Source organism: Otolemur garnettii, unplaced genomic scaffold (assembly GCF_000181295.1).
Source record: "Otolemur garnettii isolate 467f Iridium unplaced genomic scaffold, OtoGar3 scaffold00030, whole genome shotgun sequence".
In the NCBI taxonomy this organism is placed as follows: Eukaryota; Metazoa; Chordata; class Mammalia; order Primates; family Galagidae; genus Otolemur; species Otolemur garnettii.
This window is the reverse complement of record NW_003852425.1, coordinates 4883754-4897524: the sequence shown is the minus strand read 5'-3', so window position 1 is coordinate 4897524 and position 13771 is coordinate 4883754. Positions and strand designations below refer to the sequence as shown.

The window sequence follows — 13771 nt, the reverse complement described above, 5'->3', positions numbered from 1 at the left end:
TGGGTCGAGAAATACTGCGGTAGGGCGGCACCTGTGGCTCAAGGAGTAGGATGCTGACCCCATGTACCGGAGGTGGCAGGTTCGAACCTGGCCCAGCCAAAAACAAACAAACAAACAAAAATCAGAAATACTGCAGTAGCTATTTTAGAAAATACATCCTGCCATACAGAGAAGCAAGAAATTATTTTCCTCTTAATTCATAGTACATTGGCATAATTGCTATTGTAAGAATATGCTACAAATGAGGCTGTTGCTTATACAACTGTGGATCTATACTCCTGTGTCAGCCTATTCTGCATTGCTAACAGCGTCTGAAGAAGGTCTGTCCCTCAAAATGCAAGTGAGAAAGAGGTGGAGATGAGCACCAAGGTGGGCAGCTGGGATAAAAAACCAGAATAAAACATTCAAGACAGTGTTGTTGTATCGTAGCTACTAAGATGGCACTTGGCCTATGGTGACAGGTTGGAGAATAGAAAAAGAATCCAGAGAGATGTTTATGAAATTGTGCTAGCCCTGTAGTAAAATTATTCACAGATCTGGGCATGCATATTGAAAAACTGTGTTTTGTGGCTGGGGATGGTGGCTCACGCAGGTAATCCTAGCACTGGTTTGAGACCAGCCTCAGCCAGAGGGAGACCTCATCTCTAAAGTAGCCGGGTGTTGTGGTGGGCGCATGTCCATCTACTTGGGAGGCTGAGGCAAGAGAATCACTCGAGCCCAAGAGTTTGAGGTTGCTGTGAGCTGTGATGCCACAGCACTCTACCAAGGGTAACAAAGTGAGACTGTCTCAAAAAAAAAAAGAAAAAGAAAAAGAAAAATTGCGTTTTGTGTATTTTTGACAATATTTTATTATGAAAAATGTCAAACACACATCTAAAATAATTCAGCTTGGTTATAGAGTTCAATATTTGTTTTCAGATTTTTTTTTAGTTAAAATTGAAGATGTATTTTAGTATGAATTCATTTCCTTGTACATTGAGACAACATAACAGCATCCCAAAGATATTTGAAGAGAGCGGCTCTCTGCTTGCTTAGGCCATGGTGTTGAAGAGGGAGCAGCATTCCCTGGGGCTGGGCAGGGTGGTGGCAGCAGGAATCAGGAAGGAAACATCTCAGTGACAGGTGGACAGCGCAGGAGCAGGACAGCTGTGTGACCAGGCGACCTGCTTCCCCCGGAGTTGATCCTCATGTAATAAGCCCCAGAGCTCTCACCAGCCAGCAACTATAACCTCACATTTCTGTTGAATGTCCTCATGATGAAGTCACCACACCCTGCTAGCATGGTTTTGGACAATAATTCTTGTCAAACAACCCCCAGATACTTTTGCAAATGTCTCATATATGAACAAAAACTCTCCCTTACTGCCTAGCGCAATGCTGCTGCCAGTGATTCTTGGAAATGACTGGTTCTTGGGCCCATCACTGCATCCCCATCTGTGGCCTTGTGGAGAGGACACCAGCCCTTTGTGGCCCCAACCCAACCCTTCTCTTGTAAAGACTGATTGAAATGAACCACGTATCACTCAGTGTTTGGGTATAATGAAATGAACTGCTTGCCAGTGCTCCTCACCTTATGATGGGGTCACATTCTGATAAAACCATTGTAAGCTGAAAATACTGTAGGTTGAAAATGCATTTAATTCACCTAAACTACCAACTGTCCTAATTTAGGCTAACCCTACCTTAAAGGCACTCAGAACACTTAACATTAGCCTGCAGTTAGGCAAACTCATCTAACACAAAGCCTATTTTATAGAATAGGTGCTGAAAGTGAAACACGGAATGGTCGTTTGGGAGCTCCAACTACAGTCTGCCCTGAGTGCGTATTGCTTTTGAACCATCATAACATTAAATCATCATAAGTGGCCGAGTCTCAGAGACTCATAGAATTACCAGATGTGGCTTCTCTGAGACCCCAAACTCAGAACTGCTCTGGGTCCCTTAACAGTCAGCCCGCTGCCGCCACATGGCAGGGAACAGCTCTGTTCCCACCACAGAAATGCTCAGTGTCTCTCCACATTTAGCCCCTTCTGCTGGAGAGGAGGAAAAACAGCTTCCTCTCCTTCCATGTGGAGGCCTACCTCTTCCCCCTTCCTTCAGCTAGGGGTAGAATCCACCTCTTCCCAGAATGACTGAGAGGAAATGGGCACTTCTTTCTGGGAAAGCCAGCCCAGCCCGTCCCTCCTCCCACCCGGCCACCCCGGGAACAAATGGTCTGGCCCTTTGGCCAGGACAGGATATTCACAAAGAAAACAACCCAGCGTCAACACCTTCTTGGCTTGTCCACTCTTGAACATCGCCAAGAGAGGAATGTTCCAACCCAGCCCAGTACCCTTCCGCTGTCCCTTCTGCACTGTGAGGTGACCATGATGCTCTCTGTTTCTCCTGTGGTCTTCGCAACTAGTCTCCTGTGGCCTCGGCTTGAACACACACAGTCTATAAAGAGAAAAGAGCCATTTATTCCAAAGTAACAGCATTGCCTGCAGAGACATCAGCCCAATTCATGTGACTACCTAGAACATTTAGCTTATTTATCTCAACATCTGTATGAAGGGAAACAATAACATCAGTCTTCTCAAAAGCAAAGGGGTAGGGAGCTCACTGGTTCCTGGGTTTACGTTTATGTTATTAAAAGACTATCTGCAATTTTTTCCAAGGAAAAGAGGTAGTCTTTCCCAAAAGTAAATTCAGAAGGAGTTTCTAATTTTTAAATAATACTTTCCCCCCCCAATTTTTTATTGTCAGATTTTGGAACAGGGCATCCCTAACACGTATTCCTCTCCTACCTGCCAAAGATTTCCGGAACCATGTATAATGCATGATTTTAGGATGTAATTAACAACAGTATTTGTTGATGAGGAGGTACATTTTGAATCTCCAATAAATGCCTCTAGCCTGCCAGGAACCAAGAACCAATTTTTTATTTTATTTTATTTTATTTTGAGACAGAGTCTCACTATGTCACCCTCAGTAGAGTACCATGGCGTCACAATTCACAGCAACCTCAAACTTGGGCTCAAACAATTCTCTTGTCTCAGCCTTCCAAATAGCTGGGACTATAGGTGCCCGCCACAACTCCTGGCTATTTCTTATTGCAGTTGTCATTGTTGCTTAGTAGGCCTGGGCCGAGTTCGAACCCTCTAGCCTTGGTGTATGTGGCCGGAGCCCTACCCACAGAGCTATGGGCACCGCCCAAAGGACCATTTTTTAATGACTTGCTGTAATGTGGGAGGGCACATTTTCAGAGAAAAGGAGGGCACATTTTCAGAGAAAAGGAGGGCACATTTTCAGAGAAAAGCAGGACAATCAGCTCCATAGCCATCAGGGACTCACCCGATTCCTGCATAATAACATTGTTCTTTAATCTTAGATTACCTATCTGTGTTCTTTTGCTCATAACCTTTTTAAAGTTAGAAACCCAAGTATTCTCTGCAGATTCTTGTCCTGGGATCAAGTGTAGTACAAGTCTATAAATCTGAACACAGCTTGTGAGAAAACCTCTTTGGACTCAGCAATCTGTTCACAGCAGCCTGTATCTTACCCAATGTTGGCAGCTGTATTCTTTTATTTTCTGCAAATCACATTAACTTCAACTCTTGGCTGGTGGAAAATCTAATATTAACTTTTATTGAGTAAATTTCTTCCTCCTCTCAGGATTGCACAAAAATTCAGAAGCTGGAAAAGTAAAGAAAACACGTTTGGGTGGCTCAGTGCCTGTGGCTCAAGCGGCTAAGGCACCAGCCACATACACCTGAGGTGGTGGGTTTGAATCCAACCCGGGCCTGTCAAACAACAATGATGGCTGCAACCAAAAAATAGCCAGGCGTTGTGGTAGGCACCTGTAGTCCCAGCTAGTTGGGAGGTGGAGGCAGGAGAATCACTTGAGTCCAGGAGTTGGAGGTTGCTGTGAGTTGTGATGCCAGGGCGCTCTACCCAGGATGACAGCTTGAGGTTCTGTCAAGAAAGAAAAGAAAGAAAGGAAGAAAGGAAGAAAGAAAGGAAGAAAGAAAGAAAATACCTTTAGTCTTCAGAAGGCTATGTGTGTTGGTTCACACCTGTAATCCCAGCCCTTTTGGAAGCCAAGGCAGGAAGATGGCTTGAGCTCAGGAGTTTGAGACCAGCCTGAGCAATATAGCAAGATCACATCTCTACCAATAAATAAATATATAAATAAAAATAAAAAATAGCCAGACAGGATGGTGTGCATCTGTAGTCCCAGCTACTCAGGAGGTGAGGTAGGAGGTTTGCCTGAGCCAAGGACTTGGAGGTTGCAGTGAACTATGATTGTGCCACTCCCTACATTGGGTGACAGAGTGAGACCCTATCTCAAAACAAACAAACAGGCTCAGCACCCATAGCACAGTGGTTATGGCATCAGCCACATACACTGAGGGTTGCGGGTTCAAATCCAGCCCACGCCAGCTAAACAACAGTGACAACTGCAACAAAAAATAGCTGGCCATTATGGCAAGTGCCTACAGTCCCAGCTACTTGGGAGGCCGAGGCAAGAGAATCTCTTAAGCCCAACAATTGGAGGTTGCTGTGAGTTGTGATGCCACAGCACTCTACTGAGGGTGACAAAGTGAGACTCTGAATCAAAAAAAGACACAAATTAATATTCTTTAAAAAATAATTGTCCTGGCTCAGCGCCTGTGGCTCAAGCAGCTAAGGCGCCAGCCACATACACCTAAGGTGGCGGGTTCGAATCCCCAGCCTGGGCCCGCCAAACAACAATGATGGCTGCAACCAAAAAATGGCCAGGCGTTGTGGCGGGCACCTGTAGTCCCAGCTACTTGGGAGGCTGAGGCAGGAGACTCACTTGAGCCCAGGAGTTGGAGGTTGCTGTGAGCATGATGCCATGGCACTCTAACCAGGGGGATACCTTGAGGCTCCATCTCAAAAAAAAATAATAATAATAATAATTGTCCTATTATTATATCATAGAGATGCCTGTACCACCATGTTTACAGCACCACTCACAATAACTGACATATAGAATAATCCTGGATGTCAGATGAATGGGTAAAGAAAGTGTGGGAGCGTGCGTATATACCATGGGATACTATTCATCCTTAAAGGGAGTGGGAAGGATTCTGTCATTTGCAACAATATGGACAAATCTGGAGGACTTTATGCTAAGTAAAATAAGCCAGGAACAGACCAGTAAGTGAACAGTGTGTGTTCTTGCTGAATATGTAGAAACTGAAACAACATTGATCTCAAAAAAGTAGGAACTTTTGGTTCTAAAATGGCAACATATAAACCAGCTAGATTCATCCCCACACTCTCCTCCACACACAGAAAACCAAAAAATAAATAAAGCACCAAAATTACCACTGGAAATACCTTAGAACTCTTAATAAAAAGCTGAGACAGTTCCTAGGGCCACAGATAAGTAAGAGAATCGGACTTCCTCGCCTGTGATGCCCCTTTCTCCATCCTGCCATTACCCATTGTGTAGAAAATAATCCACCAACTCTCAGTATCTACCCTGGAAATGGTGAGATCAAGGTGCACAACCAGCTTCATACGACCTTGCATTCCCTTGCAGAAGACCTGTCCTTGCTTTAACCCACAGTTAAAGTGCCTGACAGGAGAAATATCCCTAAAGACAGACAGAGACAAGTGTGAGAGCAGGAGAACATTGCAGGCCCAGAAACATGGCTCTGTAACTCAGGCAAAGGAGATGCCAAGTCAGAGAGGCAGCTCAGCAGTGCCAGACTGTAGCAGGTTCGTCCCACGGGTCCCTGAGTGAGAACTCCTAGCGAGCCTTCCCGTCCTTCCGGGAGATCCCCGTCAGGACCTCCTTCATTTGGAAGTGCAGTGCTCTGATCATTTACTAAAGCCAAGGAAAACTAAAAAGGAGGCTGTGACCTAGTGATAAAGAAACTCCAAGCAAATATGTCCAAGGAAAACCACAACAAGCCAGATAAAGAAGATTGGAATAAATATCTAATCCTTCAATGGAGAGACACATATGTGTATCTGCAAGAAACAACAAACAAGAAGGAGGGAACCAGGACCCTCCCAAATGAGGAAGCAAGGAACCAGCAGCGGACCCTACTGAGACAGTGGTATGTTAATGATCTGACCAAGGAGTCAAAATAGTGGTTTTAAGCAAACCTGGTGATCTTCAGGATAACACAGAAAAGCAATTCAGAATTTTCAGAATTTTATCAGAGAAATTTAACTAAGAGATTGAAATCATTTTAAAAACTCAAATCTAGGAGCAGGCTCGAAGCCCATAGCTCAGTGGGTGGGGCACCGGCCACATACACCAAGACTGGCAGGTTCTAGCCTGGCCCAGCTAAACAACGATGACAACTGCGACCAAAAAAAAAGTAGCTGGACATTGTGGCAGGAGCTGGTAGTCCCAGCTACTCGGAAAGCTGAGGCAAGATAATTGCTTAAACCCAAAAGTTTGAGGTTGCTGTGAGCTGTGAAGCCAACACACTCTACCAAGGGCAACACAGAGAGACTCTGTCTCAAAAAAAAAAAAAAAAAATCTGGGAGCAGAGAAATACATTTGCCGAATGGAAATATTTGTTCAGCAAATTTTTGAGGCTCTCAACTAGCCAAACAGATCAAGCAGAGGAAAGCTTCAGTCTCCTTGAAAACAAGCTATTTGAAAATATACGGAAGAAAAGAAAGAAAAAAGAATAAAAAGTAATGGTTCAGTGCCCATAGCACAGGGGTTATGGCACTGGCCACATGCACCATGGCTGGCGGGTTCAAATCTGGCCCGGGCCAGCTAAACAACAATGACAGTTACAACAAAAAAATAGCTGGCATTGTGGTGGGTGCCTGTACTCCCAGCTATTTGGGAGGCTGAGGCAAGAGAATCCCTTAAGTCCAAGAATTTGAAGTTGCTGTGAGTTGCTGTGAGCTGTGATGTCACAGCACTCTACCATAGGTTACAAAGCAAGACTCTGCTTCCAAAAAAAAAAAAAAAAAAGAAGCAGCAGAAGAACATTTTAAAATTTAAAATTTAAATTAAGAAGAAAATTTAAAAATTTCTGGAAACAAATGCAAATGGAAATATGTGTATACTAAAAAATCTATTGGATACAGCAAAAGCAGTGCTAAGAGGGAAATTCATAGCAATAAACTCCTATATCAAAAAAGTAAAAAGACTTTGGAAGTAACAAGCAGAGCAGAGGATCTTAAAGGCTGGGAAGGGTAGGGAGAAGCAGGGGACAGGGAGAGATTTATTAAAGGATACAAAATTGCAACTAAATGGAGGAATTAGTTCTATTGCTATGTAGCACTAATAGAATGACTATAGTTAAATATTAACATAATATAGTAGATATAGTACATACTTTCAAATAATTAGTAGAATACTAAATGTTCCGAACACAAAGAAATGATAATTATTTGAGATGTTGTATATGCTAATTGCCCTGATACAATCACTATACATGATATGTATCAAGACAATATTAGTAGCCAATGAATATTATTATTAAAATTTTAAAATTAAGATTAATTAAAATTAAAACCTTAAGTTGTCAATTAAGAAATAATTTTCAAAATTGCTCTGCTCCAACTCAGTGTAAGAATTGGTATAGTGCCTCAGAAGCCCGTTGCCTGGTAGCAGAGCAAATAGAAAACTAATTCTGATAACACAGTAGGATGCCGCAAATGCTACAGGAAAAGTGGAAATACAATGCTATGGAAGCCCTAAGGGAGAAGAGATTTCCTCCCACTGAGACAACTTCTTTAAGAATTGATATTTGAGGCTCGGCGCCTGTGGCTCAAGCAGCTAAGGCGCCAGCCACATACACCTAAGGTGGCGGGTTCGAATCCCCAGCCTGGGCCCGCCAAACAACAATGATGGCTGCAACCAAAAAATGGCCGGGCGTTGTGGCGGTTGCCTGTGGTCCCAGCTACTTGGGAGGCTGAGGCAGGAGACTCGCTTGAGCCCAGGAGTTGGAGGTTGCTGTGAGCGTGATGCCATGGCACTCTACCCAGGGGGACAGCTTGAGGCTCCGTCTCAAAAAAAAAAAAAAAAAAAAAGAATTGATATTTGGGCTTAGCACCTGTGGCTCAAGTGGCTAAGGCACCAGCCACGTACACCTAAGGTGGCGGGTTTGAATCCAGCCTGGGCCCAACAAACAACAATGATGGCTGCAACCAAAAAATAGCCGGGCGTTGTGGCAGTTGCCTGTGGTCCCAGCTACTTGGGAGGCTGAGGCAGGAGACTCGCTTGAGCCTAGGAGCTGGAGGTTGCTGTGAGCTATGATGCCAGCATATTTGAACTGGTTCTTGGAAAAGAGTTGGTATTTCTCAGAAGGCAGGAAACTGAGGCAGAGAACATTTAGGGAGAAGGAGGCAGGGAAACAAAGCCAGTGAGGTAGCAAAGTGCTATTTGTTCGGGAAACAGGGAGGCCGGAGATCCAGGAGAGGAAAACCTGGCTCAGTTGGGGTGGAGTGTGGAGGGCAGAGGGTGACGGGTGGGGAGGTAGTGAGAGGGAGATATGAGGCTTTTTGTGACTCATATCACTAAGGGTGGGAGGGTATTTGACACATTTTGTTTTCGGCCTTAGTTTTTAATTAGATTCGAGAACAGTGGATAATCTCACGTGTCTCCTCGTACACAGAGCTGTAACTCTGGTGAAGAACTTCGACATGGGCTGGGATTGAAGTTTAGATAGTGGAGCTTGCCTCAGGTCACACCCATGAGTCTATGGTAAAGTCTTCTTTACCTTTGAAGCCTTTGAAGATATGGGGATGTGCTTATAAGTACCATCAGTAAAAGAAGAAAAATAAAAACAACTAGTCTTTCATTTTTTAAACTGGTGTCATTGGGGTAAAAAGATGATGGTGATTTAGTTGCTATATTTTTTTTTATTCTTTTATTCGTTCATTCAATAAATCTCCATAGGGCTTCTATGTGGTGGAAACTGCTTATTTTGTCCACTTAGCATCCAGTCTCCCATTACAGAATTCTGACTTTGCTTGGTGACTCCACCCGCCACGTGAATCCATTTGCTTTGGTGGATGTGGTTCCACCCCAACTCCAAAAGCAAACATGTGACTCAGGCCAGGTCAGAGATCACGCTTTGCTGCTTTCCTGAGTGGGTCAGGGCTGGGCATGTGAAGCAATCAGAGCTCACACTGATCAGTTCATCTCCTGAGGAAAGATGGTGAAGAAATCCCCTTGTTTTGCCAACACTGACATGGAGAGTTGGGTTATAAGTGGAATTGTCAGGATCATCTTTAGAGAGTTGTGGCATCACAGCTCACAGCAACCTCCAATTCCTGGAGTTAGGCAATTCTCTTGCCTCAGCCTCCTGAGTAGTGGGACCGCCACAATACCTAACTATTTTTTGTTGCAGTTTGGCAGAGGCTGGGTTTGAACCTGCCACCCTTGGTATATAGGGCCGGTGCCCTACCCACTGATCCACAGGTGCTGCCTTTGTTGGGATTCATCTTAACGTCAGGGTCAAGAAATGCAGAGAGTGAGTAGAGTCCTAATAAGCTGTTTAAACCCCATGGCCCACTCTTGCCTATTTACCCACTGGAATTTGCAGTTACATCAGCTTGCTTTGTTAAGGTCACTCTGGGCCACATTTTGTTACTTGCAACACAGAGAGTCCTACTTGAACCAACCTGGAATACTGGTCTGGCACTATATGGGGTACAACTCTGACCATAGTCCCAAAGTTTATCAGCTGTTCCCTGTCAAATAGATATGAATAAAGCCCAGCCCAGTCTTTGTGATGACGCAATCATTGGCTGGCTCCACTCAGAAAAAATAAAGCTACCCTCTGTCCCATCCAGCCTGAATGCTTTTTCTTTTTTTTTTTTTTAACTATTAAGTCAGAAACTAGTCAACAGATTTCAGACAGCAGAGTCATAGAGTCACAACTACGTTGTCCACATTGTCAACTTTCTGTCCCTGCTTAATAGTTTTTCTCTTTTGCCAAAGGCCTAGTGTGTTCTGGGCAGAACTGACATCTGTTTTGTTTTTTCCAATATGTGGCGTTGTGCTCTTGGGCACAATATTTAATCTATGTTAAATCTATTTAATCTACTTTCTATGAATCTCCCTGTTTTAGGTACCTTGTCTGAGTGTTCTCATTTCTGAAATGGGGCGGGGAGAAATAATGTCTACTGTTTTACCTTAAAAGATATGTATCTTGGAAGTGACAATGATATATGAGTGACTACAAAATTTTGAGACACGCTGTGTCGGACCCATTATTTCACTTCCAAGAAACACGGTCAACAGTGTCCCTTCTGATTCCCCTGTGCACATTTCTGATACCCCTGTGCACATTTCTAATTCCCCCGTGCATATTTCTGATGCCCCTGTGCACATTTCTGATGCCCCTGTGCACATTTTGACCTGTTCGGCTTATTGGTATTGCTGGGGGCGGAGGGGCTTCATTTGTTTTCATCTGTGCAGATTTTATGTTTCTTGATTTTTGTGTATTTCGAAACTGTCCTTATGACCAACATATATGTGTGTGAACATATATTTATTTAATACATATACAAAAGAGATTTAAAGATTTAGATATACAATAAAAATGAAAAGATAAAAAAATGTATATTCGAGGGAGGAGCCTGTGGCTCAGTGGGTAAGGGCACTGGCCCCATATACTGAGGGTGGTGGTTTCAAACCCAGCCCCAGCCAAACTGCAACAAAAAAATAGCCAGGTGTTGTGGTGGGCACCTGCAGTCCCAGCTACTCGGGAGGCTGAGGCAAGAGAATCACCTAGGCCCAGGAGTTGGAAGTTGCTGTGAGGTGTGACGCCAGGGCACTCTACTGAGGGTGATAAAGTGAGACTCTATTTCTACAAAAAAAAGAAAAAGTATATTTGAATAGCCCAAGCAAATCTCGTCTTTACTTTGAATTGGTTGAATAATTTTAGATATGGTTGTGTGTTGCCAAATATTTAACAAGAGCCTCTTGGAGGGAAAGAAAAATACCCTGATTTGTAGTGTTGACTAATTTCTGTGGTATAAATACTCCCATTATGGCCAACTTCAATCTGCCAGCTTGCAAATTCCCCCAAAACAGCTTCAATGGGGTGGTGTGAGCCTGCACTGGCACGCTTCTCAGATTCTCAGGTACATGCATTTATTTGTTCACCTCATCTGCTTCAGTTTCTTCACTTACCAAAATACCAGTCTGACTAAATCATCATTCAAGTACATTTCATCTTCATAATGGCATGAGTATCATTATTTTATACTTATCTGTCATATGAATCATGTATAAGCTCATTATAATCATACAGCTTTCACTGATCATTGCAGTGATCCACCATTGTAAAGACTCTTTTTCTCATCTTATGACACACCTAGGAGGGACCGTGGCATCAAAGGCTAATGGATCGTCCATTCCGTATAGAGCACCTCTAGTTTTGTAGTATTTTACCCTCTTCTGCAAGTAACTGTTCTAGTGAGGCTTCGTAAACGTTATACATTTCACTCTAGTATATGGATATTCAGATAAAAATATTCTAAGCAGATGACCATTTCTTTGAGCTTGTATAAGAATGCCTCTCTGATTCCTGAGGGCAAGTCAGTCTTTCACAGCTTATCTCTCTCTGTGGAATTATTCAAAAAGTAAATCTAATGCTCTTAAGTAGCAACAAATGGAGCGTGTTTTCAAACAGCCCATAAAGCTATCACATCTTTTGCCACACACAAAGCTCAATGACAGAAAACAAAAACAAACTTGGGGAATGTATCAACTCCCTGCTGCCAGCGGGGCTGAATTCTAAATTGATCATGACTAGGTTTTTACTTTTGTTACCAACAGGTGGGCTTCCCTCGGGCTTTCTTGGTAGGGAGACCTAATCTGTGTGAGCTCACACTTCTGATGGCATTGAACTTTGCCTGAAGGCAGTTAGACAGTGACCAGGGTGGAAAGACTGAAGGGAAGAACAAGGTCATCACGCGGCAGGCTCTGCAAGGGAAGGGAAGCCGCCGGCGGGGGCAGCTTACCCCACCTTCTGCCAGGGACCTCATTTCCTGGTGTCTGTTATCTTGCTAGGTTTGCAATAAGAACATATGTTAACTAATTTTTGTGAAATGACATTATGTAAACAATTATTCATTGCAGTATTGTTTGTAACTACTAAAGGGTGGGAGGAACGTAAGAGCCCATGGGTAGAGGAGGAAGATTTTAACTAAATGGTGGTGCAGTCCCAGGCAGGAATTGCATGCAGCTGTCAGGATCACAGGAGGAAGAAGCTGTTGTGATCTGTTATGGAAAGATGTCCTTGGCAGCGCACAGCATTGACAATGTACCTTGTCCATAAAAAGTGTGGGGAAAAAATAAATGAGGAAACAGAAGAAAGTGGTAAAGTTGGTTATCTCCAGAAAGGGAAAGTGAGTGCTGGCAACAGGTTTGGACTTTTTGGAAGGGGACTTCTCACCATATGCCTTTCACATCTTCAGCATTTTCTATGCAATTGCCTTATCTGTACCAACACACACTCACACCTACACAGTCCCTTCACACATAAACTTTTTCAGAAATACGTATTATGGGGCAGCGCCTGTGGCTCAAAGGAGTAGGGTGCCGTGGCTCAAAGGAGTAGGGCGCTGGCCCCATATGCTGGAGGTGGTAGGTTCAAACTCAGCCCCAGCCAAAAACGGCAAAAAAAAAAAAAAAAAAGAAATACATATTATGGGAAAATATACATACTTATTTTAATCATTTGTAAATCTACAGTTCAGTGGTATTAAGTACATTCACAATCCTGCATCCCCATCACCACTTCCTTTTTTTTTTTTTTTTTTGTGTACATGGCTGGCGCCTTAGCCGGTTGAGCTATAGGCGCCGAGCCATCACCACTTCCTAAACCCCAAACATTTTATCATCCCTAAAACTTGACCCTCACTAAACCGTAACTCCCCATGCTCCCTTCCCTCACATCGTGGTCATCTCTCTTCTCCTGCTATGAATCTGCCTGTTCTAGGTACCTTGTCTGAGTAGATTCATACAATATTTGTTGTTCTCTGCCTGGCTTATATTACCTTTTTTTTCTTCTAAAGGAAACATCTATCCACAGAACAAATAAAGTTGTGAAAGTCTGAAATGTCTTTCATGTTTTTAGAAACAGAGAGGACAGATCTTGTGAAATGTGTGGATAAGCCTTGGACAAGGTAGCGCCTGCCTCTGATGTTCTCTAGGGACCCTACTGTAACCTTTTGTCGCCTAGCATGCTAATGCCCTCTTAACCTCAGAAAGGGAACTCAACCCCCCACCATTTCCCATAAGACAGGGCTTCTATCCAGTAGGGTTCTTTAAATAGGGACCCCGAAAGCGTCCATGAATCTTGCAAATTTATTGTGTGTTGCCTTTCTGGAGAGAAGGTCTTTAGCATTCAGAGATTTTCAGCATGGTCCGTGATCCCCCTCCCCTAAAAACAACAACAAAAAAGGCTAAGTACCTAGACTAAGAAGGATAATTAATGTTGTCCCCTCCTGTGGAATGTATGTAAAAGTCCTTTGTTCATCCACTAGCTTAAGTCCATGACTAAGGAACCCACACCAAAAGCTGTCTCTTGACACAGGCCTTAGGAAAGAAACCTGTGACTTCAGAAAATGAGCCTTATAATTTCCACAGTTAATAAAAATAACATGGCACTTCTGATTTGGTAGGACACAGAAGGCAAAAGCATCAGGGTACCTTAATACATGTACAAGATGGCTCGGTGCCTGTGGCTCAAGTGGCTAAGGCACCAGCCACATACACCTATAGTGGCAGGTTTGAATCCAGCCCAGGCCCGCCAAACAACAATGA

At 43.5% G+C, this 13771-nt stretch overlaps 1 long non-coding RNA gene across 1 annotated transcript; it reads right to left on the bottom strand.

The window, feature by feature from the left end:
• Positions 1-905: 905 nt before the first annotated feature.
• On the bottom strand, positions 906-3780 carry LOC105886905. The gene is made up of 3 exons (XR_001161248.2): positions 3752-3780; positions 3542-3675; positions 906-2436 (listed from the first exon to the last, which is right to left on the bottom strand). It is a non-coding gene; the product is annotated as an uncharacterized LOC105886905 (long non-coding RNA).
• Positions 3781-13771: the final 9991 nt, after the last annotated feature.